A 6,944-nucleotide genomic window follows, 5' to 3' on the forward strand; every position below is an offset into this window, starting at 1 on the left:
ACCACCAGCACAGGATTGAGCTCCGCCTTAAGATACTTCGCATCTAATAAATAAATAAACCTGAACTCTGTAGGCAGGGGTATCCCCGTCGCGGTGGTCTAGCGGTTATGACACTCGACTGCTGACCCGAAGGTTGCAGGATTGAAACCCAAGCTGCCTTCTTAATGGATACAGAAATGCTTGAGGCCTGTGTGTTTAGATTTAGATGTACGTTAAAGAAGCAGATATCGAAATTTATGGAACCGTCATCTACAGCATCCTTCATAATCTTATCGTGGTTTGGAACATTAAACCCCAACAATTATTATTGTATGCAAGGGTAAAAAGTACGACATATTCATGACATTGTGATGTACTCGCACGGCATTGTGGTCAAATCGCGACACAGGCAATGCATAAAAACTTTCTAGGTCACTACACAGCAAAATTCTAATAGGAGCACACGCAAAGAGCACATCGTTCCTTCTTTTCGCAGCATTCTCTCATTTAGTAGAGTGCAAGTATTCAGCAAGGGCATTCCTCACAGCCACACCAGATGGTTCCACCCGTCTCGTCGTACAAACTGGTTGAGGCCGTCTTCGATCTTCATTTGTGACGGCATCCACCCACAAGACATCGCAGCGATCATTGAGCTGTTCACAAATGTTGTGCAGAACACAACATGCACGAATGATGCTGTTGACATTGTCAATGTCACACTCGAGCGTGTGCAAGATCCGGAAGCGTGCCTTCAGCCAGCCGAATGCATTTTCAACCACACGCCTGGCACTCGAGAGACGGTAGTTAAAGTACTGCGTAGGGGAACCTCTAGGGCCAGGGTGAAGGTAAGGCTTCATTATTGTTGGCTGTAACGTCAGCAAGCAGCACTGGACCAATTTCCACATTCTTAAGGAGCCTTTTGTCCTTGGTGAATCGGCTGCCAGCCAACACTTTAGAAAGCCGTGACCGCTGAAAGACATTGGAATCGTGGCTTTTTCCAGGCGTTCCTGCATTAGTGTATTGAAACTTGTAGGTGTGGTCCACAACAGCTAATAATATGATGCTGTACCACCCCGTATAATTAATGTAATCAGCGGCATTCTCTTTTGGGGGACAGACTTCAATATGGCACCCGTCCAGGGCGCCCATGCCTTGAGGAAACTGTCACTGCCGCAAACCTGCGTACGTGCTCGGCGACTTCGCGTTCCCTGGGAAATTTTACGTAGCGGGATTCTAGACGGCGAAAAACAGTGGCGCAAAACTCGCGGAAAACAAGATGAACAATGTTATATGCACTACGGAGTGCAGCGGTACCGGAAGTGGTTATATGCACGACGATGCAGCGCCATGTCGATAAAGCGGTTGCGGTTGGAAACCTCCGCTGATGCAAGCCGAAGCACGCCGCTGCAAGCACGCCGCGGCCTCCGCCAAATTTTCGCTCGACGTGCTTCTACAACCATGGAGATAAAAGAGGCAGAGAGATTTCAGTCTTTTGCAGAGTTTGCAAATGTGTTTCGTCAGTTTCAAGTGACCACGAATACTTTGTTAAGAAAACAAGCAAATCAGTCGACGTGGTCAACGCACATCTCTCATCGGCAGCGGCGAAGTTGGAAAAGCAGCTTGAATTCGCTAATGCTACTTTCACTTGCAAGCATGGTGGGCCGCGCAGGACTACTGGCACTAGAATTCGTCCGAATGAAAGGTATGGAATAGAACTAGCGTTACAGCGGTGTAAAGCATAGCTTGTTGCAAAGGCCTTCCATTTGGCGAGAATTGTGTTGCCGTAAATTGTGGCGACGCGCGCTCTGACTCACTTTGCCCTATTCTCTTAATAAGGACAATGAAGAAAGATTGCCCGGCTTGCATCGTCATCGCTGCCAGGAGATCTTTCCAGGAGTTGGAAATAACCAGCGTCATGCTGGAGCACAATCATGACACGACACCCGCGATCTTCAACTCATATCCAGAGTCCCGCAGGTTTGGGGACCATCAGAAAGAACTCGTGGAAGCACTGTTAGAAATGAGAGTTCCTCCACGCTTGATTCTGCAAAAACTCGAAGAAAACTCAGGTAAGTGAATATTTCTATCATTAAATTACAACTTTTAATAGAAGCTTGTGTTTCTTTTCTTTCTCTCTTTTTCTTGCTGGATAAATGTTCAATGACAATTAACTCTCTTTCGTTTGGTTTGGAAATCATTCCAGGAAAGACTCATACAGCTAGGGAACTTCATAACCTAAGAAATAAGAGAAGAAGAAGGCACGAAGCAGACCAACTCATTAAGTGATTGAGGAATTGCTGTCCACACGGCAAGCTAGGATAATTCCTATCACTGACGAAAATCAAGAGCTGCAAATTCTTTTTATACAATCATCATCATCATCAAGAGGGTTTTTGCGTTGTTTCCGAAAGTGCTTCTCCTGGATGCTACTTACAGGACAAACTCAGGATGCCCCTGTTTGTTTTCGTCATTGCGGATGGCTTTGGCCGCAGCCATGTCGCTGCCGCCAAAGCGGCCAAAGGGTTGCTTATGCAGTCGTTGCCTCGGAACAACAACATGTCACAAAATTGCTGCAGGCATTTGTGAATGAAAATGAGGATGCTACAAAAACAAACGCCGTTGTTGTTGACAAGTACTTTACCGAAATAAATGCTGTTCGGGAAACATTCCCATCGCAACCGGCAGTGCATCTATGCCAGTTCCACGTCATGAAAGCATTTAGATCAGCTGCAGGAGAGTTTTCCGAATCTGCAGAGGAGCGAGAAAGGCTGATAAATAGCTTTAGTGAAATGGTCAATGCACCAACAGCACAGTTATTCGAGGAAGTGCAAGAAGAATTCTGTAGGTACGCGAATGAAGATGCACTGAAATACTTCAACACCAACTGGGCAAAAATACCTCACATGCGGGCAAGGCACTTGTGCAATGCTACATTTACTGGAGGCAACAACACTACCAACCGCGTGGAGTCGCACAATGGTACAGTCAAAGCTATTTCGTCTACGTCACAAAAACTTCATGAAGCACTGCGTGCCCTCGTGAAGATCTCCAGCGCAATGTGGCGTGGCGCAAAGCACGAAACAGCCGTTCTACAGACGTGCGAGTTCTATACCTATGGCGCCTCAAGTCAAATGGACAGAATGTTTTCCAAGGCTCTCACTCCGTATGCTTGTAGCCTTATCAGAAAGGAAGAAGAAAAACGAAAGAAAAGCAATCCAGAAGTTCAGAAATTAACATCAGAGCATTACCGTGTATCTTCATTTTGTGATAATACATGACAAAGTTTGCTTGGATGAACAGACATGCACCTGCACAACATTTTCTAGTCTTGGTTTAAGTTGCCGCCACTTCTTGGCTGTGTGTCACAAGTTCGGGAAAAGCCCAGATCTACAAAAGGCTGTGAAGATGCGTTGGTTTGATAGCTACCAAATCTCCTTCATGGCAGAGGGCATGGAACTGGCTGCAGACCAAGGGCACCCGTTAGAGATTGTACCAGTGGAACCTTTAACTATGCCCGGACCCTCGTATGGCAAAACGAACAGAAATCAACGATTCAACTGTGCCATGCGAACACTAAAATGAATGGCCGACAGTTTAGCTGATTGTCCAGCTGATATTTTTAGCATGAGACTTGAACTCTTAGAAGAGGTTCATGGAAGCTGGTTAGAGCCAAAGTGCCCAATCAACTGTAGCTGCTGACAAGGCAAGCACAGCCATGACAGAACTACCATCCAGGTGGAGCATGATGTCCCTGTAGCTGAGCCAGCTGCTAATCGGACGGTACCGCAACTGAAGCTCCCTGTGGTTAAATGTCGGGGTAGTCCCAAGAAGAGTATTGGCCAGAAGCTGCATAAAAAGATGAGACACCCCACAAGCACTGCATCAGTGCCATTCGAACAGCTTCCCGAGACTTCAAAACACAGATGTAAGTTGCAACTACTCGTTTTAATTTGCCCAAACGTAATGCAACCTTGTCTTTTCCAGTACTTCTGACTGGTATAGTAGGAGAGACTGTATGCAACAGTGTCCTCATTCGTGGCCACATTGTGGATGAATCTGAAGTTGAAGTGTGCCCAGACGTTCTACTCAGTGCCCTTTTAGACTATAGGGTCAAGCTACGCAGTTTGAAGAGGTTCTTCACTGAAGATGCCTGGACACTACTGATGACATCGGGTACACTACATTGTTAAATACATGTAAAGGCAGAGGTGCTCGGCTGCTGTTTGCAAACGAACAGGATAGAACTCGAGCCACAGCAAAGTTTTCTGGTGGTGGGCTCAAATTTCAAAGCAGAGTATCTAGGCCAGAAGCTATTTGGAGCCCACTACTACAGTGCCAATCACAGCATGGATGTTGCTTTGAGGCCTAAAAATACCATCTGTTATTAAAGGGGGTACTGACACAAAATTTCGCGGCCGAGATAGCCTGCTGGATCGATTCCCGTGTACGTGCGTGTACCATCTGCAAAATATCGACAGCGAATAAGGCTTGGAAGGTATTTTATATGAATTTTGAAGTTCGCGAGCGCGATCCAGCATTATCGGCCGCACCTGGTGCATTGACACCCTCGGAGGTGACCCGAGGTGACCCCCCCTACTTCCCCTACGTAACCGTTGCAGCCGGTACAAGTTATGATGACGTCGTAGCCGCCATTTCTATTTTGACGCGCTTCCCCACGAATTGCTCCTCGCCAGCGGGTCAAACCTGAAGTGATTCGACACGTCGAAACTTCCTTCCATCCCAGTCGCGAGAAAAATCGTCGCCATCAATCAATCAATCAATCAATCAATCAATCAATCAATCAATCAATCAATAAGTTTATTATCATGATATAAAAGAATATTACATGTAGTAAAATATACAGACGAGGGTCCCAAAGTACACGACTGCAACGGGACCCTCGGTGATGATTACAAATAAATAAAACAACAATAAGCAGCTGTTAGAATAGAATCGCAGAAACAAAGAATACACAAAGCAGACTGAAAAACAAAAGGGCATGGCATCAAAAATACGAATAATAAATACATTGTGAAGTAACAAAAAAAGACCGATCAACTATTTAACAGATGCTCTTTTAATGATTTTTAAATGAAATAAAAGAAACTTTTACATTTTAGTGAAGTGGGCAAGTTATTCCATATGGAGATGGTACAGAAGAGAGAAGGTGATTTACCATAGTTAGTATGAACCTTAGGAAGTAAAAAGTTATTGTTAGCCGCAAACCTGGTTGTGTTAGTATTAACTAACATCTTGGGATCAATGAAATTAGCAGAAAGTTGATTTTTTATTTGTTTATGCAGAAACATAATTAGATTAAACCGAAATAGGTTGCTAACCGTTAAGATGTTATTGCACTGAAGAAGGGGAATGGCGCTACTGACGCGAGAGCAGTTAAAAACAACGCGAAGAGCTCGATTTTGTAGATGTTGTAAGGATGAAAGATGACACTGGTAAGTATTCCCCCATGATGCGATGCCATAAGTGATATGAGAATGAATGAATGCGAAGTAAAGAGAAAGGAGTGCTTTATGAGAAAAATATGAGCGAGCTTTGAGTAATGCGCGAATGCCGAATGCTGCCGTTTTTCTAATGTGAGCAATATGGAGAGCGAAGGTAAGGTTAGCATCGAGGTGAACGCCAAGAAATGATACGCTGTCGCTGACATTAAGGGAAGCACAAACACACACAGGAGTGTCACAATCGTTCAACGAGGCTGGTCGCTCGCAGAAACTTCATCAGCGCCTTCGTTGCTTTCTGGCGTGAAGCTCGATCTTTCGACATTCCAAGACTGACTGCTCAGAAAGCGGCTGGTCGTCGAGGCGAGCAAACACTGATGCGCGGGACTGTCTCTGGCCTACACTGATGCGAGGGACTCAGACGACGATGAGCCCGACGACGACAGACAGCGCGGAAATGCGTCACTGTTCTGTGTGCTCACGTGACCGAGCGTTTCACTCGCTAGGTGGTAATAGTTGCACCCGGCGGCTTGTCGTTTTTGGAGCTCTGTCAAACCGAAACTGAGGCTGTGTCGGTAATGAGGAGCTTGTAATTAATTATCTGTCGCGCGCTGCAGCAAACGATGTGCCGTGTTATGACTAACAGGACCCCAGCAACACATTGCAGCAAAAAAACGCGGGGCGAAAATTTTTGTGTCAGGACTCCTTTAAGACATTGAAGACTTAGGTATTTTTGCATTTCATGATGTACCTCATTATGAGAGGTTATTTTTTACTGTTCTTTACACACCAGTAAGTGCAGGAAGCTTGGTTATGAAGGTATACCAGAATATATTTTGCCCTGGAAACTGATCAAAATAGGTTGCGCATCATGTTACCTCTCTGAATGCAGTTAAGTTATACATGGGCAATCTTATTCAATTGAAAAGACTGTTACTCTAAGAACCAGTGTTGTACTTGCAGTTGCCACAAAGAAGAAACACAAGTTATGGTTGTGCCACAGCTGCAAGGAAAAGGACGATAGGCAGATCAAAATGATATCGTGTGACCAATGCCTGGAGTGGTTTCATTGATGAGGTTTATCGAGCATTCTTAAAAGAATATACATGTGTTAACATTCTGCTTCTTTTGTGCAGGAGCTGTGCTGGAGTCCGTAATGCAGATGCAAAGCTGAAGCAATGGTTTTGCTATGCTTGCAAGCTAAACTGAGAGCATCCCAGCTGCTTTAGCCACTGAAGTGGCTTTAGAACATTGAACTGGGCAAATGATGATTAGTGGGGCTTTTTGGCGCAAGGGCCATGGGTGGCCAAAGAGCGCCATGTCTGTTATGTGGTGTTGGCGATGACCAATGATTACGATGACAGGGTGTATTGTGGCTGTATAAAGGCCTAAAATCACGCGCTATAAAGAAGCGTAAAAATGTGTATACAGTATAAAATTATGGCAGTGACAAGTGGTGTGATCTATGGGTGTGGGATAAATGACGAGTGAGCATGGTATTTACAT

At 45.1% G+C, this 6,944-nt stretch overlaps 1 pseudogene; it reads left to right on the forward strand.

The window, feature by feature from the left end:
• The first annotated feature begins 1,437 nt into the window (after positions 1–1,437).
• Positions 1,438–6,647, forward strand: LOC125756646 (uncharacterized; annotated as a pseudogene).
• The last annotated feature ends 297 nt before the right edge of the window (positions 6,648–6,944 follow it).

This window comes from Rhipicephalus sanguineus, unplaced genomic scaffold (assembly GCF_013339695.2).
Source record: "Rhipicephalus sanguineus isolate Rsan-2018 unplaced genomic scaffold, BIME_Rsan_1.4 Seq374, whole genome shotgun sequence".
Classification (NCBI taxonomy): domain Eukaryota; kingdom Metazoa; phylum Arthropoda; class Arachnida; order Ixodida; family Ixodidae; genus Rhipicephalus; species Rhipicephalus sanguineus.